Source organism: Copadichromis virginalis, linkage group LG3 (assembly GCF_057382275.1).
Source record: "Copadichromis virginalis isolate Kocher_CV1m ecotype Utaka linkage group LG3, C_Virginalis_male_GT1.1, whole genome shotgun sequence".
In the NCBI taxonomy this organism is placed as follows: domain Eukaryota; kingdom Metazoa; phylum Chordata; class Actinopteri; order Cichliformes; family Cichlidae; genus Copadichromis; species Copadichromis virginalis.
Genome location: NC_140620.1, coordinates 32,491,777 through 32,519,374, shown reverse-complemented (window position 1 = coordinate 32,519,374; position 27,598 = coordinate 32,491,777). Strand labels below are relative to the sequence as shown.

At 44.0% G+C, this 27,598-nt stretch overlaps 1 protein-coding gene and 20 non-coding genes across 21 annotated transcripts in view; all 21 read right to left on the bottom strand.

Moving 5' to 3' along the window:
- Positions 1 to 27,598, bottom strand: part of nhsl2 (NHS-like 2) — a 235,347-nt gene that overhangs the window by 197,200 nt on the left and 10,549 nt on the right. The gene's annotated exons all lie outside the window — the stretch shown is intronic.
- On the bottom strand, positions 520 to 591 carry trnae-uuc (transfer RNA glutamic acid (anticodon UUC)). The gene has a single exon. It is a non-coding gene; the product is annotated as a tRNA-Glu (tRNA).
- Positions 962 to 1,043, bottom strand: trnal-aag (transfer RNA leucine (anticodon AAG)). The gene has a single exon. It is a non-coding gene; the product is annotated as a tRNA-Leu (tRNA).
- trnal-aag (transfer RNA leucine (anticodon AAG)) lies at positions 2,187 to 2,268 on the bottom strand. Its single transcript has one exon. It is a non-coding gene; the product is annotated as a tRNA-Leu (tRNA).
- trnae-uuc (transfer RNA glutamic acid (anticodon UUC)) lies at positions 3,310 to 3,381 on the bottom strand. The gene has a single exon. It is a non-coding gene; the product is annotated as a tRNA-Glu (tRNA).
- On the bottom strand, positions 3,752 to 3,833 carry trnal-aag (transfer RNA leucine (anticodon AAG)). Its single transcript has one exon. It is a non-coding gene; the product is annotated as a tRNA-Leu (tRNA).
- Positions 4,875 to 4,946, bottom strand: trnae-uuc (transfer RNA glutamic acid (anticodon UUC)). Its single transcript has one exon. It is a non-coding gene; the product is annotated as a tRNA-Glu (tRNA).
- Positions 5,317 to 5,398, bottom strand: trnal-aag (transfer RNA leucine (anticodon AAG)). The gene has a single exon. It is a non-coding gene; the product is annotated as a tRNA-Leu (tRNA).
- Positions 6,542 to 6,623, bottom strand: trnal-aag (transfer RNA leucine (anticodon AAG)). Its single transcript has one exon. It is a non-coding gene; the product is annotated as a tRNA-Leu (tRNA).
- Positions 7,665 to 7,736, bottom strand: trnae-uuc (transfer RNA glutamic acid (anticodon UUC)). Its single transcript has one exon. It is a non-coding gene; the product is annotated as a tRNA-Glu (tRNA).
- On the bottom strand, positions 8,107 to 8,188 carry trnal-aag (transfer RNA leucine (anticodon AAG)). Its single transcript has one exon. It is a non-coding gene; the product is annotated as a tRNA-Leu (tRNA).
- On the bottom strand, positions 9,230 to 9,301 carry trnae-uuc (transfer RNA glutamic acid (anticodon UUC)). The gene has a single exon. It is a non-coding gene; the product is annotated as a tRNA-Glu (tRNA).
- trnal-aag (transfer RNA leucine (anticodon AAG)) lies at positions 9,672 to 9,753 on the bottom strand. Its single transcript has one exon. It is a non-coding gene; the product is annotated as a tRNA-Leu (tRNA).
- Positions 10,795 to 10,866, bottom strand: trnae-uuc (transfer RNA glutamic acid (anticodon UUC)). The gene has a single exon. It is a non-coding gene; the product is annotated as a tRNA-Glu (tRNA).
- On the bottom strand, positions 11,237 to 11,318 carry trnal-aag (transfer RNA leucine (anticodon AAG)). Its single transcript has one exon. It is a non-coding gene; the product is annotated as a tRNA-Leu (tRNA).
- trnae-uuc (transfer RNA glutamic acid (anticodon UUC)) lies at positions 12,360 to 12,431 on the bottom strand. Its single transcript has one exon. It is a non-coding gene; the product is annotated as a tRNA-Glu (tRNA).
- On the bottom strand, positions 12,802 to 12,883 carry trnal-aag (transfer RNA leucine (anticodon AAG)). The gene has a single exon. It is a non-coding gene; the product is annotated as a tRNA-Leu (tRNA).
- On the bottom strand, positions 13,925 to 13,996 carry trnae-uuc (transfer RNA glutamic acid (anticodon UUC)). The gene has a single exon. It is a non-coding gene; the product is annotated as a tRNA-Glu (tRNA).
- Positions 14,367 to 14,448, bottom strand: trnal-aag (transfer RNA leucine (anticodon AAG)). Its single transcript has one exon. It is a non-coding gene; the product is annotated as a tRNA-Leu (tRNA).
- On the bottom strand, positions 15,490 to 15,561 carry trnae-uuc (transfer RNA glutamic acid (anticodon UUC)). Its single transcript has one exon. It is a non-coding gene; the product is annotated as a tRNA-Glu (tRNA).
- trnal-aag (transfer RNA leucine (anticodon AAG)) lies at positions 15,932 to 16,013 on the bottom strand. The gene has a single exon. It is a non-coding gene; the product is annotated as a tRNA-Leu (tRNA).

The following is a 27,598-nucleotide window of genomic DNA, read 5'->3' as shown; positions in this document are numbered from 1 at the left end:
GTTGGGGAATGGCTGCAATCACAGCACTGAAAGATGGTGAAACATGTACCCTTAGTCCTGCTCCCTCCGTTCAAAGATGGCCATTTGCTTTTCACATAAATGGCCTCCTTGACTCCCCGCTCACACTATCCTACCTCCCCGCCCAGAATGTGTACATCCTCATCAGTAGAAGAGCGGCCACTGAACTGTAGGTCTAAACAGACTGCTGAGAACTGGCCTGACCAGCTAGCTGTTTTGTGTCGTGACATGCGCTTAGCCAGGTTTTGGCTGGTTTTCCTGTTTCCTTCATGGCAATCCTAAGGGGAACAGGGAAGAGTCTGTATTCTGCTCCTGCTTGGAGAGTATTGACTGGAGGTTGCAAATGGGTATGCAGTGGTGCACTATGAAGCTCCTTGTGATTGCTTTGTTCACTAGCACATTGTCAAAAGGAAACAGGTACCTGCCAATAACCATCCCCATTTATCCCAGTAGAGGAATAGCACACGGTACACCTTGGCTTAGGGAAACATTAAAGACATGTTCCCATACCGGGAGTTGAACCCGGGCCACCTGGGTGAAAACCAGGAATCCTAACCGCTAGACCATATGGGAGTGAGGTGCTTGGACACCACTGTAGTGAAATCAAGGACACTTTTGTAACTCTGCAGTCATGGTGAGTGCAACACAGCACCACCTTAACCACTCCCCCACTGGCTGCAGGTTCTGGTTAAAAGCAGTAACTAGTCAGGGATGACACCATGAGTGAAAACCAACAAATTAACTTGAAAACTGGTGGGAAAATTCTGCAAGTTGTTAAGACTTCAAAGCCCTCCATCAAAAGATTTACTCTTGAGGTGATTCCTGCAAGTTGGACTTGGCATACGTGTGGCAAAAGAATTTAATATGCATGCCATGTAGGACTTTCCATTTATTGGCAAGACATGAAACCCAACACCAAGGGAACTTTGCAGCTACATCTGCGTGGCAGCAGTGGGATTCGAACCCACGCCCCCGAAGAGACTGGAGCCTTAATCCAGCACCTTAGACCGCTCGGTCATGCTACCACTACAACTAGCAGCCTCCTACCCAAGTACTAGACGGTAAAACTTGAAAAGGTGCAGCACAAACTAGAAGCCCAGAACATTCAGCAATGCTCTTAATGTTGTAGGAAAGAAATGGTCTCCTACTTCACTGAGTGTTTTTGGACAGGATGGCATCTGCCTGCCCTGGGTAAGATCCTATTGCAGCAATGAGATTTCAACCCACACGTGTGAAGAGCCCAAAGCCTTAACCCAGGTCCTTAGACCTCACAACCTAACACCTTACAATGCGGTGGACTTGAAGCACACTTGAGTGGCATGTAGTTACAGCAGGGAAACAGCAAAGCTTGCAAAGGTGTAACACAAACTGGAACGAGTTTCTTCAACTTCATAAACAGTACCTTTGCATAATACCCAAAACTGATTAACAATGGTGATCAGTTTGTTTGCACTGATTAACAATGGGCTGTTGGCTCACTTTCATCATCATTCACATGCAAATTGCCACAACCATTGATCAATGGACAGGATTACCATTCACAGAGAGTTGGGGAATGGCTGCAATCACAGCACTGAAAGATGGTGAAACATGTACCCTTAGTCCTGCTCCCTCCGTTCAAAGATGGCCATTTGCTTTTCACATAAATGGCCTCCTTGACTCCCCGCTCACACTATCCTACCTCCCCGCCCAGAATGTGTACATCCTCATCAGTAGAAGAGCGGCCACTGAACTGTAGGTCTAAACAGACTGCCGCCTGGGTGAAAACCAGGAATCCTAACCACTAGACCATATGGGAGTGAGGTGCTTGCACACCACTGTAGTGAAATCAAGGACACTTTTGTAACTCTGCAGTCATGGTGAGTGCAACACAGCACCACCTTAACCACTCCCCCACTGGCTGCAGGTTCTGGTTAAAAGCAGTAACTAGTCAGGGATGACACCATGAGTGAAAACCAACAAATTAACTTGAAAACTGGTGGGAAAATTCTGCAAGTTGTTAAGACTTCAAAGCCCTCCATCAAAAGATTTACTCTTGAGGTGATTCCTGCAAGTTGGACTTGGCATACGTGTGGCAACAGAATTTAATCTCCATGCCATGTAGGACTTTCCATTTATTGGCAAGACATGAAACCCAACACCAAGGGAACTTTGCAGCTACATCTGCGTGGCAGCAGTGGGATTCGAACCCACGCCCCCGAAGAGACTGGAGCCTTAATCCAGCACCTTAGACCGCTCGGTCATGCTACCACTACAACTAGCAGCCTCCTACCCAAGTACTAGACGGTAAAACTTGAAAAGGTGCAGCACAAACTAGAAGCCCAGAACATTCAGCAATGCTCTTAATGTTGTAGGAAAGAAATGGTCTCCTACTTCACTGAGTGTTTTTGGACAGGATGGCATCTGCCTGCCCTGGGTAAGATCCTATTGCAGCAATGAGATTTCAACCCACACGTGTGAAGAGCCCAAAGCCTTAACCCAGGTCCTTAGACCTCACAACCTAACACCTTACAATGCGGTGGACTTGAAGCACACTTGAGTGGCATGTAGTTACAGCAGGGAAACAGCAAAGCTTGCAAAGGTGTAACACAAACTGGAACGAGTTTCTTCAACTTCATAAACAGTACCTTTGCATAATACCCAAAACTGATTAACAATGGTGATCAGTTTGTTTGCACTGATTAACAATGGGCTGTTGGCTCACTTTCATCATCATTCACATGCAAATTGCCACAACCATTGATCAATGGACAGGATTACCATTCACAGAGAGTTGGGGAATGGCTGCAATCACAGCACTGAAAGATGGTGAAACATGTACCCTTAGTCCTGCTCCCTCCGTTCAAAGATGGCCATTTGCTTTTCACATAAATGGCCTCCTTGACTCCCCGCTCACACTATCCTACCTCCCCGCCCAGAATGTGTACATCCTCATCAGTAGAAGAGCGGCCACTGAACTGTAGGTCTAAACAGACTGCTGAGAACTGGCCTGACCAGCTAGCTGTTTTGTGTCGTGACATGCGCTTAGCCAGGTTTTGGCTGGTTTTCCTGTTTCCTTCATGGCAATCCTAAGGGGAACAGGGAAGAGTCTGTATTCTGCTCCTGCTTGGAGAGTATTGACTGGAGGTTGCAAATGGGTATGCAGTGCTGCACTAAGAAGCTCCTTGTGATTGCTTTGTTCACTAGCACATTGTCAAAAGTCAACAGGTACCTGCCAATAACCATCCCCATTTATGCCAGTAGAGGACTAGCACACAGTACACCTTGGCTCAGGGAAACAATAAAGACATGTTCCCATACCGGGAGTTGAACCCGGGCCACCTGGGTGAAAACCAGGAATCCTAACCGCTAGACCATATGGGAGTGAGGTGCTTGCACACCACTGTAGTGAAATCAAGGACACTTTTGTAACTCTGCAGTCATGGTGAGTGCAACACAGCACCACCTTAACCACTCCCCCACTGGCTGCAGGTTCTGGTTAAAAGCAGTAACTAGTCAGGGATGACACCATGAGTGAAAACCAACAAATTAACTTGAAAACTGGTGGGAAAATTCTGCAAGTTGTTAAGACTTCAAAGCCCTCCATCAAAAGATTTACTCTTGAGGTGATTCCTGCAAGTTGGACTTGGCATACGTGTGGCAACAGAATTTAATCTCCATGCCATGTAGGACTTTCCATTTATTGGCAAGACATGAAACCCAACAACAAGGGAACTTTGCAGCTACATCTGCGTGGCAGCAGTGGGATTCGAACCCACGCCCCCGAAGAGACTGGAGCCTTAATCCAGCACCTTAGACCGCTCGGTCATGCTACCACTACAACTAGCAGCCTCCTACCCAAGTACTAGACGGTAAAACTTGAAAAGGTGCAGCACAAACTAGAAGCCCAGAACATTCAGCAATGCTCTTAATGTTGTAGGAAAGAAATGGTCTCCTACTTCACTGAGTGTTTTTGGACAGGATGGCATCTGCCTGCCCTGGGTAAGATCCTATTGCAGCAATGAGATTTCAACCCACACGTGTGAAGAGCCCAAAGCCTTAACCCAGGTCCTTAGACCTCACAACCTAACACCTTACAATGCGGTGGACTTGAAGCACACTTGAGTGGCATGTAGTTACAGCAGGGAAACAGCAAAGCTTGCAAAGGTGTAACACAAACTGGAACGAGTTTCTTCAACTTCATAAACAGTACCTTTGCATAATACCCAAAACTGATTAACAATGGTGATCAGTTTGTTTGCACTGATTAACAATGGGCTGTTGGCTCACTTTCATCATCATTCACATGCAAATTGCCACAACCATTGATCAATGGACAGGATTACCATTCACAGAGAGTTGGGGAATGGCTGCAATCACAGCACTGAAAGATGGTGAAACATGTACCCTTAGTCCTGCTCCCTCCGTTCAAAGATGGCCATTTGCTTTTCACATAAATGGCCTCCTTGACTACCCGCTCACACTATCCTACCTCCCCGCCCAGAATGTGTACATCCTCATCAGTAGAAGAGCGGCCACTGAACTGTAGGTCTAAACAGACTGCTGAGAACTGGCCTGACCAGCTAGCTGTTTTGTGTCGTGACATGCGCTTAGCCAGGTTTTGGCTGGTTTTCCTGTTTCCTTCATGGCAATCCTAAGGGGAAGAGGGAAAAGTCTCTATTCTGCTCCTGCTTGGAGAGTATTGACTGGAGGTTGCAAATGGGTATGCAGTGCTGCACTAAGAAGCTCCTTGTGATTGCTTTGTTCACTAGCACATTGTCAAAAGTCAACAGGTACCTGCCAATAACCATCCCCATTTATGCCAGTAGAGGAATAGCACACGGTACACCTTGGCTTAGGGAAACATTAAAGACATGTTCCCATACCGGGAGTTGAACCCGGGCCACCTGGGTGAAAACCAGGAATCCTAACCGCTAGACCATATGGGAGTGAGGTGCTTGCACACCACTGTAGTGAAATCAAGGACACTTTTGTAACTCTGCAGTCATGGTGAGTGCAACACAGCACCACCTTAACCACTCCCCCACTGGCTGCAGGTTCTGGTTAAAAGCAGTAACTAGTCAGGGATGACACCATGAGTGAAAACCAACAAATTAACTTGAAAACTGGTGGGAAAATTCTGCAAGTTGTTAAGACTTCAAAGCCCTCCATCAAAAGATTTACTCTTGAGGTGATTCCTGCAAGTTGGACTTGGCATACGTGTGGCAACAGAATTTAATCTCCATGCCATGTAGGACTTTCCATTTATTGGCAAGACATGAAACCCAACACCAAGGGAACTTTGCAGCTACATCTGCGTGGCAGCAGTGGGATTCGAACCCACGCCCCCGAAGAGACTGGAGCCTTATTCCAGCACCTTAGACCGCTCGGTCATGCTACCACTACAACTAGCAGCCTCCTACCCAAGTACTAGACGGTAAAACTTGAAAAGGTGCAGCACAAACTAGAAGCCCAGAACATTCAGCAATGCTCTTAATGTTGTAGGAAAGAAATGGTCTCCTACTTCACTGAGTGTTTTTGGACAGGATGGCATCTGCCTGCCCTGGGTAAGATCCTATTGCAGCAATGAGATTTCAACCCACACGTGTGAAGAGCCCAAAGCCTTAACCCAGGTCCTTAGACCTCACAACCTAACACCTTACAATGCGGTGGACTTGAAGCACACTTGAGTGGCATGTAGTTACAGCAGGGAAACAGCAAAGCTTGCAAAGGTGTAACACAAACTGGAACGAGTTTCTTCAACTTCATAAACAGTACCTTTGCATAATACCCAAAACTGATTAACAATGGTGATCAGTTTGTTTGCACTGATTAACAATGGGCTGTTGGCTCACTTTCATCATCATTCACATGCAAATTGCCACAACCATTGATCAATGGACAGGATTACCATTCACAGAGAGTTGGGGAATGGCTGCAATCACAGCACTGAAAGATGGTGAAACATGTACCCTTAGTCCTGCTCCCTCCGTTCAAAGATGGCCATTTGCTTTTCACATAAATGGCCTCCTTGACTCCCCGCTCACACTATCCTACCTCCCCGCCCAGAATGTGTACATCCTCATCAGTAGAAGAGCGGCCACTGAACTGTAGGTCTAAACAGACTGCCGCCTGGGTGAAAACCAGGAATCCTAACCGCTAGACCATATGGGAGTGAGGTGCTTGCACACCACTGTAGTGAAATCAAGGACACTTTTGTAACTCTGCAGTCATGGTGAGTGCAACACAGCACCACCTTAACCACTCCCCCACTGGCTGCAGGTTCTGGTTAAAAGCAGTAACTAGTCAGGGATGACACCATGAGTGAAAACCAACAAATTAACTTGAAAACTGGTGGGAAAATTCTGCAAGTTGTTAAGACTTCAAAGCCCTCCATCAAAAGATTTACTCTTGAGGTGATTCCTGCAAGTTGGACTTGGCATACGTGTGGCAACAGAATTTAATCTCCATGCCATGTAGGACTTTCCATTTATTGGCAAGACATGAAACCCAACACCAAGGGAACTTTGCAGCTACATCTGCGTGGCAGCAGTGGGATTCGAACCCACGCCCCCGAAGAGACTGGAGCCTTAATCCAGCACCTTAGACCGCTCGGTCATGCTACCACTACAACTAGCAGCCTCCTACCCAAGTACTAGACGGTAAAACTTGAAAAGGTGCAGCACAAACTAGAAGCCCAGAACATTCAGCAATGCTCTTAATGTTGTAGGAAAGAAATGGTCTCCTACTTCACTGAGTGTTTTTGGACAGGATGGCATCTGCCTGCCCTGGGTAAGATCCTATTGCAGCAATGAGATTTCAACCCACACGTGTGAAGAGCCCAAAGCCTTAACCCAGGTCCTTAGACCTCACAACCTAACACCTTACAATGCGGTGGACTTGAAGCACACTTGAGTGGCATGTAGTTACAGCAGGGAAACAGCAAAGCTTGCAAAGGTGTAACACAAACTGGAACGAGTTTCTTCAACTTCATAAACAGTACCTTTGCATAATACCCAAAACTGATTAACAATGGTGATCAGTTTGTTTGCACTGATTAACAATGGGCTGTTGGCTCACTTTCATCATCATTCACATGCAAATTGCCACAACCATTGATCAATGGACAGGATTACCATTCACAGAGAGTTGGGGAATGGCTGCAATCACAGCACTGAAAGATGGTGAAACATGTACCCTTAGTCCTGCTCCCTCCGTTCAAAGATGGCCATTTGCTTTTCACATAAATGGCCTCCTTGACTCCCCGCTCACACTATCCTACCTCCCCGCCCAGAATGTGTACATCCTCATCAGTAGAAGAGCGGCCACTGAACTGTAGGTCTAAACAGACTGCTGAGAACTGGCCTGACCAGCTAGCTGTTTTGTGTCGTGACATGCGCTTAGCCAGGTTTTGGCTGGTTTTCCTGTTTCCTTCATGGCAATCCTAAGGGGAAGAGGGAAAAGTCTCTATTCTGCTCCTGCTTGGAGAGTATTGACTGGAGGTTGCAAATGGGTATGCAGTGCTGCACTAAGAAGCTCCTTGTGATTGCTTTGTTCACTAGCACATTGTCAAAAGTCAACAGGTACCTGCCAATAACCATCCCCATTTATCCCAGTAGAGGAATAGCACACGGTACACCTTGGCTTAGGGAAACATTAAAGACATGTTCCCATACCGGGAGTTGAACCCGGGCCACCTGGGTGAAAACCAGGAATCCTAACCGCTAGACCATATGGGAGTGAGGTGCTTGCACACCACTGTAGTGAAATCAAGGACACTTTTGTAACTCTGCAGTCATGGTGAGTGCAACACAGCACCACCTTAACCACTCCCCCACTGGCTGCAGGTTCTGGTTAAAAGCAGTAACTAGTCAGGGATGACACCATGAGTGAAAACCAACAAATTAACTTGAAAACTGGTGGGAAAATTCTGCAAGTTGTTAAGACTTCAAAGCCCTCCATCAAAAGATTTACTCTTGAGGTGATTCCTGCAAGTTGGACTTGGCATACGTGTGGCAACAGAATTTAATCTCCATGCCATGTAGGACTTTCCATTTATTGGCAAGACATGAAACCCAACACCAAGGGAACTTTGCAGCTACATCTGCGTGGCAGCAGTGGGATTCGAACCCACGCCCCCGAAGAGACTGGAGCCTTAATCCAGCACCTTAGACCGCTCGGTCATGCTACCACTACAACTAGCAGCCTCCTACCCAAGTACTAGACGGTAAAACTTGAAAAGGTGCAGCACAAACTAGAAGCCCAGAACATTCAGCAATGCTCTTAATGTTGTAGGAAAGAAATGGTCTCCTACTTCACTGAGTGTTTTTGGACAGGATGGCATCTGCCTGCCCTGGGTAAGATCCTATTGCAGCAATGAGATTTCAACCCACACGTGTGAAGAGCCCAAAGCCTTAACCCAGGTCCTTAGACCTCACAACCTAACACCTTACAATGCGGTGGACTTGAAGCACACTTGAGTGGCATGTAGTTACAGCAGGGAAACAGCAAAGCTTGCAAAGGTGTAACACAAACTGGAACGAGTTTCTTCAACTTCATAAACAGTACCTTTGCATAATACCCAAAACTGATTAACAATGGTGATCAGTTTGTTTGCACTGATTAACAATGGGCTGTTGGCTCACTTTCATCATCATTCACATGCAAATTGCCACAACCATTGATCAATGGACAGGATTACCATTCACAGAGAGTTGGGGAATGGCTGCAATCACAGCACTGAAAGATGGTGAAACATGTACCCTTAGTCCTGCTCCCTCCGTTCAAAGATGGCCATTTGCTTTTCACATAAATGGCCTCCTTGACTACCCGCTCACACTATCCTACCTCCCCGCCCAGAATGTGTACATCCTCATCAGTAGAAGAGCGGCCACTGAACTGTAGGTCTAAACAGACTGCTGAGAACTGGCCTGACCAGCTAGCTGTTTTGTGTCGTGACATGCGCTTAGCCAGGTTTTGGCTGGTTTTCCTGTTTCCTTCATGGCAATCCTAAGGGGAAGAGGGAAAAGTCTGTATTCTGCTCCTGCTTGGAGAGTATTGACTGGAGGTTGCAAATGGGTATGCAGTGCTGCACTAAGAAGCTCCTTGTGATTGCTTTGTTCACTAGCACATTGTCAAAAGTCAACAGGTACCTGCCAATAACCATCCCCATTTATGCCAGTAGAGGAATAGCACACGGTACACCTTGGCTTAGGGAAACATTAAAGACATGTTCCCATACCGGGAGTTGAACCCGGGCCACCTGGGTGAAAACCAGGAATCCTAACCGCTAGACCATATGGGAGTGAGGTGCTTGCACACCACTGTAGTGAAATCAAGGACACTTTTGTAACTCTGCAGTCATGGTGAGTGCAACACAGCACCACCTTAACCACTCCCCCACTGGCTGCAGGTTCTGGTTAAAAGCAGTAACTAGTCAGGGATGACACCATGAGTGAAAACCAACAAATTAACTTGAAAACTGGTGGGAAAATTCTGCAAGTTGTTAAGGCTTCAAAGCCCTCCATCAAAAGGATTACTCTTGAGGTGATTCCTGCAAGTTGGACTTGGCATACGTGTGGCAACAGAATTTAATCTCCATGCCATGTAGGACTTTCCATTTATTGGCAAGACATGAAACCCAACACCAAGGGAACTTTGCAGCTACATCTGCGTGGCAGCAGTGGGATTCGAACCCACGCCCCCGAAGAGACTGGAGCCTTAATCCAGCACCTTAGACCGCTCGGTCATGCTACCACTACAACTAGCAGCCTCCTACCCAAGTACTAGACGGTAAAACTTGAAAAGGTGCAGCACAAACTAGAAGCCCAGAACATTCAGCAATGCTCTTAATGTTGTAGGAAAGAAATGGTCTCCTACTTCACTGAGTGTTTTTGGACAGGATGGCATCTGCCTGCCCTGGGTAAGATCCTATTGCAGCAATGAGATTTCAACCCACACGTGTGAAGAGCCCAAAGCCTTAACCCAGGTCCTTAGACCTCACAACCTAACACCTTACAATGCGGTGGACTTGAAGCACACTTGAGTGGCATGTAGTTACAGCAGGGAAACAGCAAAGCTTGCAAAGGTGTAACACAAACTGGAACGAGTTTCTTCAACTTCATAAACAGTACCTTTGCATAATACCCAAAACTGATTAACAATGGTGATCAGTTTGTTTACACTGATTAACAATGGGCTGTTGGCTCACTTTCATCATCATTCACATGCAAATTGCCACAACCATTGATCAATGGACAGGATTACCATTCACAGAGAGTTGGGGAATGGCTGCAATCACAGCACTGAAAGATGGTGAAACATGTACCCTTAGTCCTGCTCCCTCCGTTCAAAGATGGCCATTTGCTTTTCACATAAATGGCCTCCTTGACTCCCCGCTCACACTATCCTACCTCCCCGCCCAGAATGTGTACATCCTCATCAGTAGAAGAGCGGCCACTGAACTGTAGGTCTAAACAGACTGCTGAGAACTGGCCTGACCAGCTAGCTGTTTTGTGTCGTGACATGCGCTTAGCCAGGTTTTGGCTGGTTTTCCTGTTTCCTTCATGGCAATCCTAAGGGGAACAGGGAAGAGTCTGTATTCTGCTCCTGCTTGGAGAGTATTGACTGGAGGTTGCAAATGGGTATGCAGTGCTGCACTATGAAGCTCCTTGTGATTGCTTTGTTCACTAGCACATTGTCAAAAGGAAACAGGTACCTGCCAATAACCATCCCCATTTATCCCAGTAGAGGAATAGCACACGGTACACCTTGGCTTAGGGAAACATTAAAGACATGTTCCCATACCGGGAGTTGAACCCGGGCCACCTGGGTGAAAACCAGGAATCCTAACCGCTAGACCATATGGGAGTGAGGTGCTTGGACACCACTGTAGTGAAATCAAGGACACTTTTGTAACTCTGCAGTCATGGTGAGTGCAACACAGCACCACCTTAACCACTCCCCCACTGGCTGCAGGTTCTGGTTAAAAGCAGTAACTAGTCAGGGATGACACCATGAGTGAAAACCAACAAATTAACTTGAAAACTGGTGGGAAAATTCTGCAAGTTGTTAAGACTTCAAAGCCCTCCATCAAAAGATTTACTCTTGAGGTGATTCCTGCAAGTTGGACTTGGCATACGTGTGGCAACAGAATTTAATCTCCATGCCATGTAGGACTTTCCATTTATTGGCAAGACATGAAACCCAACACCAAGGGAACTTTGCAGCTACATCTGCGTGGCAGCAGTGGGATTCGAACCCACGCCCCCGAAGAGACTGGAGCCTTAATCCAGCACCTTAGACCGCTCGGTCATGCTACCACTACAACTAGCAGCCTCCTACCCAAGTACTAGACGGTAAAACTTGAAAAGGTGCAGCACAAACTAGAAGCCCAGAACATTCAGCAATGCTCTTAATGTTGTAGGAAAGAAATGGTCTCCTACTTCACTGAGTGTTTTTGGACAGGATGGCATCTGCCTGCCCTGGGTAAGATCCTATTGCAGCAATGAGATTTCAACCCACACGTGTGAAGAGCCCAAAGCCTTAACCCAGGTCCTTAGACCTCACAACCTAACACCTTACAATGCGGTGGACTTGAAGCACACTTGAGTGGCATGTAGTTACAGCAGGGAAACAGCAAAGCTTGCAAAGGTGTAACACAAACTGGAACGAGTTTCTTCAACTTCATAAACAGTACCTTTGCATAATACCCAAAACTGATTAACAATGGTGATCAGTTTGTTTGCACTGATTAACAATGGGCTGTTGGCTCACTTTCATCATCATTCACATGCAAATTGCCACAACCATTGATCAATGGACAGGATTACCATTCACAGAGAGTTGGGGAATGGCTGCAATCACAGCACTGAAAGATGGTGAAACATGTACCCTTAGTCCTGCTCCCTCCGTTCAAAGATGGCCATTTGCTTTTCACATAAATGGCCTCCTTGACTCCCCGCTCACACTATCCTACCTCCCCGCCCAGAATGTGTACATCCTCATCAGTAGAAGAGCGGCCACTGAACTGTAGGTCTAAACAGACTGCTGAGAACTGGCCTGACCAGCTAGCTGTTTTGTGTCGTGACATGCGCTTAGCCAGGTTTTGGCTGGTTTTCCTGTTTCCTTCATGGCAATCCTAAGGGGAAGAGGGAAAAGTCTGTATTCTGCTCCTGCTTGGAGAGTATTGACTGGAGGTTGCAAATGGGTATGCAGTGCTGCACTAAGAAGCTCCTTGTGATTGCTTTGTTCACTAGCACATTGTCAAAAGTCAACAGGTACCTGCCAATAACCTTCCCCATTTATCCCAGTAGAGGAATAGCACACAGTACACCTTGGCTTAGGGAAACATTAAAGACATGTTCCCATACCGGGAGTTGAACCCGGGCCACCTGGGTGAAAACCAGGAATCCTAACCGCTAGACCATATGGGAGTGAGGTGCTTGCACACCACTGTAGTGAAATCAAGGACACTTTTGTAACTCTGCAGTCATGGTGAGTGCAACACAGCACCACCTTAACCACTCCCCCACTGGCTGCAGGTTCTGGTTAAAAGCAGTAACTAGTCAGGGATGACACCATGAGTGAAAACCAACAAATTAACTTGAAAACTGGTGGGAAAATTCTGCAAGTTGTTAAGACTTCAAAGCCCTCCATCAAAAGATTTACTCTTGAGGTGATTCCTGCAAGTTGGACTTGGCATACGTGTGGCAACAGAATTTAATCTCCATGCCATGTAGGACTTTCCATTTATTGGCAAGACATGAATCCCAACACCAAGGGAACTTTGCAGCTACATCTGCGTGGCAGCAGTGGGATTCGAACCCACGCCCCCGAAGAGACTGGAGCCTTAATCCAGCACCTTAGACCGCTCGGTCATGCTACCACTACAACTAGCAGCCTCCTACCCAAGTACTAGACGGTAAAACTTGAAAAGGTGCAGCACAAACTAGAAGCCCAGAACATTCAGCAATGCTCTTAATGTTGTAGGAAAGAAATGGTCTCCTACTTCACTGAGTGTTTTTGGACAGGATGGCATCTGCCTGCCCTGGGTAAGATCCTATTGCAGCAATGAGATTTCAACCCACACGTGTGAAGAGCCCAAAGCCTTAACCCAGGTCCTTAGACCTCACAACCTAACACCTTACAATGCGGTGGACTTGAAGCACACTTGAGTGGCATGTAGTTACAGCAGGGAAACAGCAAAGCTTGCAAAGGTGTAACACAAACTGGAACGAGTTTCTTCAACTTCATAAACAGTACCTTTGCATAATACCCAAAACTGATTAACAATGGTGATCAGTTTGTTTGCACTGATTAACAATGGGCTGTTGGCTCACTTTCATCATCATTCACATGCAAATTGCCACAACCATTGATCAATGGACAGGATTACCATTCACAGAGAGTTGGGGAATGGCTGCAATCACAGCACTGAAAGATGGTGAAACATGTACCCTTAGTCCTGCTCCCTCCGTTCAAAGATGGCCATTTGCTTTTCACATAAATGGCCTCCTTGACTCCCCGCTCACACTATCCTACCTCCCCGCCCAGAATGTGTACATCCTCATCAGTAGAAGAGCGGCCACTGAACTGTAGGTCTAAACAGACTGCTGAGAACTGGCCTGACCAGCTAGCTGTTTTGTGTCGTGACATGCGCTTAGCCAGGTTTTGGCTGGTTTTCCTGTTTCCTTCATGGCAATCCTAAGGGGAAGAGGGAAAAGTCTGTATTCTGCTCCTGCTTGGAGAGTATTGACTGGAGGTTGCAAATGGGTATGCAGTGCTGCACTAAGAAGCTCCTTGTGATTGCTTTGTTCACTAGCACATTGTCAAAAGTCAACAGGTACCTGCCAATAACCATCCCCATTTATCCCAGTAGAGGAATAGCACACGGTACACCTTGGCTTAGGGAAACATTAAAGACATGTTCCCATACCGGGAGTTGAACCCGGGCCACCTGGGTGAAAACCAGGAATCCTAACCGCTAGACCATATGGGAGTGAGGTGCTTGCACACCACTGTAGTGAAATCAAGGACACTTTTGTAACTCTGCAGTCATGGTGAGTGCAACACAGCACCACCTTAACCACTCCCCCACTGGCTGCAGGTTCTGGTTAAAAGCAGTAACTAGTCAGGGATGACACCATGAGTGAAAACCAACAAATTAACTTGAAAACTGGTGGGAAAATTCTGCAAGTTGTTAAGACTTCAAAGCCCTCCATCAAAAGATTTACTCTTGAGGTGATTCCTGCAAGTTGGACTTGGCATACGTGTGGCAACAGAATTTAATCTCCATGCCATGTAGGACTTTCCATTTATTGGCAAGACATGAAACCCAACACCAAGGGAACTTTGCAGCTACATCTGCGTGGCAGCAGTGGGATTCGAACCCACGCCCCCAAAGAGACTGGAGCCTTAATCCAGCACCTTAGACCGCTCGGTCATGCTACCACTACAACTAGCAGCCTCCTACCCAAGTACTAGACGGTAAAACTTGAAAAGGTGCAGCACAAACTAGAAGCCCAGAACATTCAGCAATGCTCTTAATGTTGTAGGAAAGAAATGGTCTCCTACTTCACTGAGTGTTTTTGGACAGGATGGCATCTGCCTGCCCTGGGTAAGATCCTATTGCAGCAATGAGATTTCAACCCACACGTGTGAAGAGCCCAAAGCCTTAACCCAGGTCCTTAGACCTCACAACCTAACACCTTACAATGCGGTGGACTTGAAGCACACTTGAGTGGCATGTAGTTACAGCAGGGAAACAGCAAAGCTTGCAAAGGTGTAACACAAACTGGAACGAGTTTCTTCAACTTCATAAACAGTACCTTTGCATAATACCCAAAACTGATTAACAATGGTGATCAGTTTGTTTGCACTGATTAACAATGGGCTGTTGGCTCACTTTCATCATCATTCACATGCAAATTGCCACAACCATTGATCAATGGACAGGATTACCATTCACAGAGAGTTGGGGAATGGCTGCAATCACAGCACTGAAAGATGGTGAAACATGTACCCTTAGTCCTGCTCCCTCCGTTCAAAGATGGCCATTTGCTTTTCACATAAATGGCCTCCTTGACTCCCCGCTCACACTATCCTACCTCCCCGCCCAGAATGTGTACATCCTCATCAGTAGAAGAGCGGCCACTGAACTGTAGGTCTAAACAGACTGCTGAGAACTGGCCTGACCAGCTAGCTGTTTTGTGTCGTGACATGCGCTTAGCCAGGTTTTGGCTGGTTTTCCTGTTTCCTTCATGGCAATCCTAAGGGGAAGAGGGAAAAGTCTGTATTCTGCTCCTGCTTGGAGAGTATTGACTGGAGGTTGCAAATGGGTATGCAGTGCTGCACTAAGAAGCTCCTTGTGATTGCTTTGTTCACTAGCACATTGTCAAAAGTCAACAGGTACCTGCCAATAACTATCCCCATTTATCCCAGTAGAGGAATAACACACGGTACACCTTGGCTTAGGGAAACATTAACGACATGTTCCCATACCGGGAGTTGAACCCGGGCCGCCTGGGTGAAAACCAGGAATCCTAACCGCTAGACCATATGGGAGTGAGGTGCTTGTACACCACTGTAGTGAAATCAAGGACACTTCTGTAACTCTGCAGTCATGGTGAGTGCAACACAGCACCACCTTAACCACTCCCCCACTGGCTGCAGGTTCTGGTTAAAAGCAGTAACTAGTCAGGGATGACACCATGAGTGAAAACCAACAAATTAACTTGAAAACTGGTGGGAAAATTCTGCAAGTTGTTAAGACTTCAAAGCCCTCCATCAAAAGATTTACTCTTGAGGTGATTCCTGCAAGTTGGACTTGGCATACATGTGGCAACAGAATTTAATCTCCATGCCATGTTGGACTTTCCATTTATTGGCAAGACATGAAACCCAACACCAAGGGAACTTTGCAGCTACATCTGCGTGGCAGCAGTGGGATTCGAACCCACGCCCCCGAATAGACTGGAGCCTTAATCCAGCACCTTAGACCGCTCGGTCATGCTACCACTACAACTAGCAGCCTCCTAGCCAAGTACTAGACGGTAAAACTTGAAAAGGTGCAGCACAAACTAGAAGCCCAGAACATTCAGCAATGCTCTTAATGTTGTAGGAAAGAAATGGCCTAGAAATACTTCACTTAGTGTTTTTGAGTGACAACCAACAAATTTACTTGAAAACTGGTGGAAAATCCTGCAAGTTGTTAAGAATTCAAAGCCCACCATCAGAAGATTTACCCTTGATGAGATTCCTGCAAGAATCTTTGAGCAGGATGGCATCTGCCTGCCCATATACGTCCATTTTCCCAAAAAACTACACAGGCTGCCTTCTGTGGTCAATGTAAATGTCACAGTAACCTTTTGTTGGTCTACAGCTAACCAAGCTTTGGTTTCTTTACAGTGCGTGAAAATTAAACATTAAAAAAGCAAAAGCAAAAATAGAAGGCTACATCTATGACAGGTCTCAAACTTCCAGTTAATATTCATGCCAGATTGACCAGTACTGAATGAGGTAACTACTGCCTGCATGTAGGCGGAGAAGAACATCTACTGGTAATATAGACTGATGACCCCTATGTAACAGACTGATTGAAAAACAGCGTTAATGCCACCCATATGCAACACCAAACTGAAAACAAAGCAAAAGCAGGCTCGGTATGACTCATGAATGACACCAAACACAAATGTGGAGACCATAAAGAATGAGGTGCTAACAGAGGAAATAGCAGGTCTGTGTGATGTTTACACACACACACACACACACACACACACACACACACACACACACACACACACACACACACACACACACACAGAGCATCATGGTTGCCAGGCAGTGGGCTGGTAGCAGGAGGCAGGAGGCATGGGCACACACACACACACACACACACACACACACACACACACACACACACACACACACACACACACTTGTTAGGGTGTCCGGGTCCATGTGTTCAGATTCGGAACTGTGTGTTCTGCTGCTTTATCCCGTCTAAAGCTCAGCATCCTCTCCACAACACCCTGCCAATAAAAACGCCCCTGACAGCGCCGAAAGCAGCCAGGTTTCATCTCCTCTCTCCTCCTCGACTCTTTAATCAGACAACCAAAAACTAAACTACCAAAGTTTTTAACTAAGTTTGAGGACCTTTGAGAACTGACTTCTGCTTTCAAATAAATAAAGCTCCCTGTCACTCATTGTTCGAGCAAATTCCTGATCATGATTGATATCCAATCCAATCCAATTTTATTTATAAAGTACTTTTAAAATACCCAGCACAGGACTAAAGTGCTGTACAGAAAATAAGTTAAAAGAACAATAGAATAACAGAAAACAGCAAAAAATAAATAAATAAAACACATAATGCATAAAATTAAAACAGCCCTATATTAAAAGAAAAACAAGATAAAACAGCATTGAATCAGCTAAAAACAACTAAAATTAAAGCTGCAAGCAGCGTTATGAGGGCCCTCGCACCCCCAGCGCGTCGAGCCACGCCCAACACCTAAAACAAGCACCTCCGATCTCATGTCACATTGATGGAATTCATGCATTTAACCACCAGCTAACATTTCATCTCATTCAATCATGATTATAGTCCTCCCACTAGGTGGCGCTCAAACCATTACTGACAAATGGTATTACAAACATTTCCGAGCTCGAGTCTCATCACGCCTGCGAACTTTGGGAGAGATTGGACATTGTGTTTTTGAGTGACAGCAGATTACTGCTTTTTGGCGAGTGATTGAAACTCCACGTGCCGTTATGACCACCCCGTTTCCCTGAATGTAAAAAGCTTCGCAATTTAACATCACAAAGGTCTTTAGATTCCACACACTGGAGATCGCGTCAGTTAGATGAAATCCCTTGGAGGAGTTCGTCAAAGTACGGTGCCTGAAAAGAGGGGAAAATGTCGCCAAAATTACACATTAATTTTAAAATGGCTGACTTCCTGTTGGATTTGGGATATTGGTCCAAGACACTTTTTTGTACATCTTGATATCTCCTATAAGTTTACCAGGTTTCAGACTCATAAATGAAACACATAGCAGGGGCTGATGTTTTGAAATTTTGTAGGGGGCGCTGTGGAGCCATTTTGCGCTATTCAATGAAAATGATCACATGACAAGATAGCCCTCGTCACATTGGAGGTGTGGGCCAAATTTCAAGACCTTTTAAACTTTCCAAGCCCCTCTAAAGCCACTTCATCTTTCATGGTGAACTGCCTTCCCACCAGGGTGCGCCATTCAGTTTAAAGTCACAATTTTCTCACTGAAGCAGCATGAGGGACAGACGGTGATATTCACCGCTTTTGAGGTGGACATGTGAAAATCAGTACAGCAAAATGAAAGACATGACATTTCCTCTTGCCACTAGGTGGCGCTGTCCGTATTCCCGACAATGGGCACATCAATCTGTTCAGGGCGGGTCTGACATCATGCCTGTAAAGTCTGGTACTAATCAGACTGGATTTCATTGAGTTATACTAATTTGTTTCTTCATGGAGAGACATGAAAGTTCGCCATGCTGCTGGGGTCACACCCTTTCGCGAAAACTCACAGTTTTCACTGTAACCCAAGACCAACTCCTTAAGGCTTTCCTGGAGAAATTTGAGGCTTCAGATGTCACCCATCACAATACTGTATCCCAAAGTGTAAAACATGGCATTTCCTGTTCCCACTAGGTGGCGCTGGCCCTTATGTCAAATATGGCAGTTGAAATATGTTCAGGGGTGGAGCCTTATCATATGTGTGCTCTTTGGTCCAGATCGGACAATGTATGACAGAATGAGAGGCAATAACATTTTCATGGCGAGTCATCAAAATTCGCCATGGCGCCACGCGTCACCGTATTGTGAAAACTCAAAAGCTCCGCAATTTAACATGGCCCAGGTGTGTAGTTGGCACTGACCAAATATGAAGGTTATACAACCAAATCCCAAGGAGGAGTTCGAAAAAGTTCGAGGCATGGAAATGGCAAAATTAGAGCCAAAATGTCACATTCACTTCTAAATTGCGGACTTCCTGTTGGGTTTGCGTCAATGGGCCCACAGACTTTTTTGTTCGTCTTGGCATGGTACAGATGTGTGCCAAATTTCATACATGTAGCTCAAACGATGTGGTCGTAGGGCTGCATTTAACAAGGCATAGGTGGCACTCTAGAGCCATTTCCCAGTGCTCATATGTAAAACCATTAAAATACAAAATTTTTCACCAGACCTGGCATGTGTGCAAAATTTCACGAGTTTTTGAGCATGTTTAGGCCCTCAAAAAGGCCCTTGTTTTGCCTGAATAATAATAAGAAGAAGAAACAGAGCAGATACAATACTCTCGGTGCTCGGGCCCTAATAAAAATGAAAAATAAAACCAACATCTCACGTGGTGTCAAAGGCCAGGGTAAAGAGGTGGGCTTTCAAGAGTGACTTAAAAACAGGTAAAGAAGTGGCTTGTCTAATCTCTAAAGGAGCTCGTTCCACGTTCCACAGATATAGCATATCAAATAATCCTCCACGACCAAGAAGTGTTAAAAGTAATCACCATTTGTTGTGCCTACTGGGATTTTTTTTTTCAGTTCAATTCAATTTTAATTATATAGCAAAAAAAGAAAAGACCCTACAATATAGTACAAAGAAAACAGAGAATGACATTTCAAGTTTGTTTTTTTTCAAGTGACTCTTCAAAGATTGTACTTTTTTAATCCGTCTGTAAGAACTGAGGCCTAAAGGCTGCCTATGAGCTAAAAACAAGATTGACAAAATAACAAATGACAAATTGCAAAGTAAAATTCTCCACCCGGATGTCTACGTGCATGCCAGTCCTCAACTGTTCAAACAAATCTGTTCATGGAGTTGAACAGATTTGCTTGTGTTAGATTACAACATTTAAGTGCAATATCATTAAGCTACTTAAAAGAACGTCTCATCTACATTACAGAAAATTGCCTTTTTCAGGTTTACCATCACTGTGTAGCACCAGACAGTGGACACGACAATAAAACTCGCCTTACCGCCTCACCTGAATCTGTCATGTCAACAGTCATGACTGTGTCATTTTTCCTGAGAAACTAACTAATAATATGGTAGAGACAAGCACGCTGAAGAGTCAACTGGAAAACAAACAGTGTTTCCCATGGCTCAGGTAGAGTAAAATTAGGATGGCAGCTTTCTTTCAACAAGGAAAAATTACTGGTTGCCCAGTGGCTACATTGGATTTTTTTGTTTTGTTTTTTTTTTTTCTGTTGGAGACATATTGCTAATAGTTATGGCTACCAACAACATCTGATCACCCAAATGTTGAGCATACAACACCCTGGTGAGAGGCCACCTTTCTCTGGTGGTTATATTCTTATGTATATACAAGGTTGCCAAACACCTACATCATTTTGCAGTTAAATTGCTGTCATGCAGCAACCATGTCACCGTTTGTGGAGGATTTTCTGTTTCAAATCTGAGGTTCTGGCTAGACTTTGCGACTGTAGCATTAGTGAAACATCAAAGGACCCTCTGTTAAACTTTGTGATAAGGTGATGAAGGCAAGCCATAAGCTAACGGGGCTCTATTCAAATCAGAAAAACCAAAGAAGAAGAATCAAAACAATAGAGGCAAAAAAGTGCAAGCGTCATGCTAGAACCACAAAATACTGATAATACTATCCAAAAATCAAGCACATATCTTTTGGTGTGTCACAATGTGTTTAAATCGCGGGGTCTAAAGAGAATCTTTCAGTCATCCTGAAGTTCTCCCTTCATGAAGGATATAATGTTCACTTTTTGGTCTCTTATGGGACTTGTTGAATCATACTACCTCATCTGTTTCTATCTGTCCATTACATTTATATCCGATGAAGAGAGGCCAAATATAGGAACCATTCTTCTCAGAAAAAAATCAGTTTGACTTCTCTTCCTTTCCTGTATATGGTTTGGATATCTCCCTCCTCAACAGTGAAGTAATTTCTTCTGATTTTTTTCTTTCTCTCTCTTTCTCTCTCCCATTCTCAAATACACACACACACACACACGCACACGTACACACACACACACACACACACACACACACACACACACACACACACACATCTGGAAGTGATTGTATCCACCATTACAGCATGCCTTGGCTGACTTTACACGTGTTGGTGTTGACAGCCAGCCCTTTGTCCATGATAGAGAGACAAGCTCTGGAGAGACACGCACTGATAAAAAAAAACACCTCGTACTGCAAACACATGAAGCCTCTGTCAGCTATCCTATACGCAGGACTGCATTAGAAAAAATACTCCGAACATGCAGAAACACTGATGGATTGAGGTTTGGGGTTTTTTCTCGTTTTTTTATAGACGTGCCTGTGCATGTTTCAGGGAATTCAATGATTTAATGCATGGAGTCATGTCTGAATCGCTTCCACAACAAACCACAGGATCAATGTAAGTATTATAAAAGCTCAACTATCTAAACCAATTCCTTCCATGTTATCAAATAATTTGTCCTTTAAAGTAAAGCGTCTACTTAAGGGAGAACCTTCAAAGAAATATATACAATGACAGAAGGTCTTACAAAGGTATAAACCTGCAGGAAAACTCCAGTTCTTCTCAGTTGAAAGACATCTCTGATGAGTTTCACATGACTGTCTGCCAGTCCAGCCCATGGTTTTATTGTTTTGCTCACCCTAACTAGCTTAACAAAGCTACTCCTAAGACTACTGCACAAAATGCTAAATGGGTAAAGAGTTACTTAATTGTAGATGTTATAAAAGACACATTCTGAAGAATCCTGAGCACAAATCTGTGAGAATCTTGACATGACAAATAAGATGCATATATAGTCATTTCACAGGGCCCCCTGACTGCTTCAATAGGAATTAAGATGGTAACTCACACCCAGAACCTGAAATGCACTTGACTTATTATTCGTCATTAAGTGCAACCAACTCTGTAAAAGCAGAAGTATTGGCATTTTTAGGCCTGGAGCATTCAGGTGTGTGTTAACACAATGCCACAATCTTCCCAGAAGTGGACATCAGAGCAAAACATCTCCCCAAAATCAGACCTGCAAGAGAAACTGTAAAAAATCCAAGAGCTACATCTCAGACACAACAGGTTTCAGTTAGCATCTTAAATGTTAAAGTTCATGACCACAAAATTAAAAACACACTGAACAAGTGAGGTGTGTTTGGAAGGGTTGCCAGAAGAAAGTCTGTTCTCTCTAAAAAAATAACATCTCAGCACAGCTTAAGTTTACAAAGCTGCATTCGAACTTCTGGAATAATGTGCTTTGAAAAGAGGAGACCAAAGCGGACCAAAGTATTGTAGAGTCAAATGTGAGGCCATCTGCCTGACAGCTTAATCGGCCATGCAACAGAACAATGACCCCAAGCAGAGCAGCAAATCTACAAATGAATGGCTGCAAAATCGAAGTGTCAATGTGCTGCAGTGGCCCAGTCAAAGTCCAGAATGTCTGCAAACCTCAAAGAACTGCAGCAATGTTTTAAAAAAGAAGAGTTGGCCAAAATTCCTCTACAACGATGTGAGAGACTGATAAAGTCAACAGGAAACCATTACTTCAAGCTTTTGCTGATAAAGATGCCTCTACGAGCTAATGACTCATGGACTGCACTTAGTCTTACACGATTATATCTACTCTAGCCGAAAGAAGCAAATCATTATTTTTTATAAGATTGAAACTCTGTAAAATATCTATCCAATCAAGTTGTTGCAGTAATGAATCCACAGTGGCATAAATTGTGCCCCAAGATGACTAGTGAGTGCAATGTTGTGCCTGGAAGGACTTTAAGCAACCCAAGCAGAACTTTAAGTTTCTACTTCTGGTAGAGAGGTCTCAAAGAAAAACATTTAGGTATTAATCATTTAGTCCTGTAATTATTAGTTAGTAATGGAAGCAATGCTTACTAGGATTGGTTAATTAGATAAATACATTGGCTGTTTCCATCATTTGTGGGGGTAGTTTTTGAATCTTCTTTTCATTTGGTAATCACATGGTTTGCTTCCTTCAGAATTCAACCCTGTGCAAAATTAAATGCAATCTAGCAGACACTGACAATTGGATTGGGGCCATATTACGAACCTTGTGACAGCAATGATGTACTTCTTTATAAGAAAAGCTGAGGCTACATAGCAATCAACCAGCTTTTAGCAGTTGTTGTCTGGTTAATTGGTGCTGAAAACTGTCATTTCACAAACTATATCTAGCAACTAGATATAATAGAAACAGAATAATCCAAAATAGCATTTGAAGTCATCCATGAGTTTCTCCATGACTGCATTCAGTGAAAAGGAGTGTGTAGGAAATACCAAACCTGACCTGGCAAACCTCTGCAACTACCTTGTTAATCATCAGCTGCTGGAGTCACACTGGTCAGCTGAAACGTTTTAATATAAAACCAACCCTCATGCCTCATTCTGGATGCATCATCATGCAATGTTACAGTCACATCCCCTCGCCTGGACTTACATTTTACTAGCAGTGCATCATCCGTGGTGTATTCAGTTTAGCTTACTGTGCTTACATACCGCTGCCATCATGCAGCCTACATCTGCTCTTTGAACAATATGCCTCCACTGAGGCACACTCTGTAAACAAACACTGCCTGATAGGAATCTGCCGTATAGGAGACAGAGTAAACACCGTCCCGAGGCTTCGTCCTCAGGTCATACCGAGGAAACAGAGGAGAGAGGAGTAGAGGTGATTGGAAAGAAGAAATGTGGAAAATCTCACTGGACTCAGAGTGCTGTTCTGCACATGTACAGTATTTCATCACAGGGCCTCTTCCTGCATTATATCACTGCTGTTACCCAATCTCCTGCACTCCAGTGGCGTTTGTTATTTCTTACAGTGTGGGGAAATTTGGGGATCACTGGGACAATTCCTCTCTGGTTCTCTTTTTCTGCAGGAAAATTTACACTTTTACCGTTTAATTACAGGAGAATAAACTCCAAACCAAATCATGAAAGTTAGGAAAAGCTCTGATTAATAAAATACTATCTTAGGGAAACTGTACTTTGACTATTGGGTCAGAAGACAGATTACAAGCCCTAACCGTTGAGTGGTAAGATTAGAACAGCAGTATATGACTACCACTTCATTTACCAAACAGAGATGGAAAGCAGTAAAATGCTCATGTGAGAACTTTATCTAAGCTGATATCCACGTGGATAAAGTTGTTAGTGAAACTTGTCTGATGATGTCACTAACAACTCATGAGAGATTTGAATATATATACAGTTCTTAATCCAAATGTATTATTTTATCTTTTGTGATGACAAAGCTATTCCTCAGGATGCTGAACTACTCACTTTATGTACATTTTTACTTTGCATATATTATGTCATTGTTTTACAGCTATAACATATGCGCTGATATGATGCAGAATTCAGAAAGCAGAACTGCAGAATCTGTGTCCATCTTACAGATACAGTGTGTGCTTTTGGCACAAATAAAGCTCTTAAAACATTGTCAACGCAATAAAGAAATGATACATAAAATGAAATAACTTTGGTTTGCATTTTTAAAAAGTGCTAAAAACTTGTTTTCTTAGCCACTTGGGGGCAAAGGAAAAAATAGTGAACCCAGTTTTAAAACCAATAATTTTTTAAACAAGCAGCCACTGCGTAACATTTAGATGTTAATTTCTTTTCACGCTACACAAGGAAATATATGCTGTAACTCTGTAGCTGCCAGCCAGTCTCTAACTGTGCCATTAAATGCTGAGCAGATACCGCAAAGTGGGTTTTTAGGGCTTTAATTTTGAAAAGCAAAGCTACCTGATGGAGCTAAAAACAATGCTAGTTCATGTTTAACATTGTCAGTTAGTTAATGCTTTGCTGCTATAAAAATACAGATCAATTTTTTTTCTGGCACAACCCACCTAAGAAGCCAAAAAAGGATCAACATTTTCTTTTATCAGTTATTAACAATAAAAGAGTCAAAATGAATTTTACTTGTTTTCCTTTAACAGTCCTTCGTACACATTAGTTTCACTTCATATTTTCACCTGGTTGTCCACACCACACCTGCAGTTGCTCCATATCCCACCAGAGGGGAATACCCACTGGTAAAGGAGAACTTTCCTTGAGCATTCTCCACTAAAAGTGCTTCAAGTTCTGGCAAATACGAGGCTGAAAATACATGCAAAACATTTAGGCACTAATATCAGGGCCAATTTAAATGAGCTGCAGGGTGTTTACAACAAAATCAGACTCAAACATTACTCAGTTTTCTGAGTAAGTGACACATATTTGTTTTTACAAAATTAGATGTTTGACTGCAGGGCATAGTTTCAAAGACTTTTCTTCACAAAAACAGTGACAAATGAAATATCAAATGAAGAAAAATGACAGAAATGTCTGTGTTTTTCCTTGTCTTGATCCTCCCATCCTTCCTGGATTTCCCTCCTCCTTTCTTTCTTTTCCTCTCTCTTCACTTTGTGCCTTTTCCTCGACCCATTTAATCTTTTTTTCTACTTTGCCTGTGATTTTTATCCATTTCTCTCATGCCTGTTCAAGCTGTTCACCTCTGTGTGTGTCTGTGTGTCTACACATTGACAAATTGCTGCTGATATTAGAGAAAGACACACTACATGTAGTTCACAGCATGAGGTATCAGCACAAAAGACTACAGCACACACACACACATGCACACAGGATACACTGGCTGTTTGAAGCCTATACGAGCTCTAGCAGAGGGCGCAAAATGTAAAAGTTTTGTTCCTTTTGGCTATGCATTTGTTTGTTTTATTGGTAGAACATTAAGTCCCTTTATTTAACAATAAATGTGTGTGTTTGTTTTGCTGTTGTTGTGGGGACATTATCAGGAAATGTCGATATAAATCATTAAAGTTTACACTGGGGAAGGTTTAAGATGCATAATTATAAGACAATGTCCTCTGAAGTGTCTGATGTGTGTGTGTGCGGGCGTGTGTGTGTGTGTTCCTGTCGAGCTATCTTCGTGAGGACCGAAATCTGCATTCTACTATACTTGTGAGAACCAACAGTCACTTGTGAGGACACACTCACCGGTCCTCACAAATTTGAAGGCATTTTTGAGGCTCAAAATGTGGTTTTAGTGTCAGGGTTACAATTAGGTTATGGTTAGGTTTAGGGTAAGGGTTAGGGGTAGGGGTAGGCATTCATTTTTAATGGTTAGGGTTAGGGTAAGGGGCTAGGGAAAGCATTATGTCAATGAAGGTCCTCACTAAGATAGCTGAATGGGGTCGTGTGTGTGTGTGTGTGTGTGTGTGTGTGTGTGTGTGTGTGTGTGTGTGTGTGTGTGTGTGTGTGTGAAAGAGAGAGAGAGAGAGAGAGAAAGGGCCGGGCTCTCAGCCAAGACAGGAAGTTGTTAATAGGCTTTCTTCTCTGACTCCGTACCTGAAACCACAGCTCGCTTTCATAAACTGAGGTCACAACAGCACTTTCACTCTCTCTCTCCCACACACACACACACACACACACACACACACACACACACTGTGTGTAATTAACAGCCACTCTTCCCACAAAGTCTACTATCCGATTATTAAGTGATGACATGACGAATCCTACTTCTGGGTCTAAAGTAGTCTGCGTTTAATATGGCTTTTGTGTTGTTAACATGTTTAATGTTTTGTATTTTCTTCTATTTGATCTCAAAAAGCTCCTAAAACAGTCAGTGATCACTGTTGACCTCCCTCGGCTTTTATTACCGCTAATCATTTATTTAAGCTCAGTTTTTAAAACCTTAGGATGTAACTACAGCCCAGCCCATGCAGCAGTATATGAATGACTAACCTCGTATTGTGGATGGATTATCTCAGTTGTTCTCCTGGCTGAAGTTTGGTCCTTTTACAGCATCCTGCCATGCGATTACATTTGTTCCTGACCACCGAGGACACTCACGTTAACTTTTATCGAGTGGAAAAAAAGTTAGCTTGTTTATATTATGCTAACATAGCTGTGTCGCTAGCGGTCACGTAGCACATCATTATATACCAGCTAGCCAAACTTCAGTAACCCTACAAACGTCACTGCTGTTTAGTTTTCTGTCTTCATTTATGCTGGAAGTGATAACAGAGCTGCACGTTTTAATTTGTTTCCAAAACCCCGCAGTCAGGACATGCTATATTGTATTTAGATGGAAGCTAGCGAGCTAACTTACTGCTAACTTCTAACTCCGTTAAATGTCATAAATTCCGTTTTCATGGATGCCTGGATGTTGAACTCAGTTGTTACACCTGGTAGAGCAGAACGCTGATCATTTTATTAAAGATGAAAGACTTAAGACAGTGTTTTAACTCTCAGTAATGCCACAGTGATCATTTGATATATGGACCTGCAGCGGAGTTTAGGCCCAGACACGGCTAGTGACGTCAGACTGAACGATCGGATAGGGGCTTGTGCCCCACCTCCAAATAATCCTAACTTTATAAACCAATGGCTCTCTCTCACACATTAAAACTGAGCAGTCACATAAAGCCTTGCAAGAAAACACCCATACTCATGCTTTCAGAGTGAGTCAAAAACACAAAAATCATCTACTAGGATGACAGTAGTGTAACTGAGTAGGGCTGCACGATTAATCGTTAGAAAATCGCGATCTCGATTCATACTTA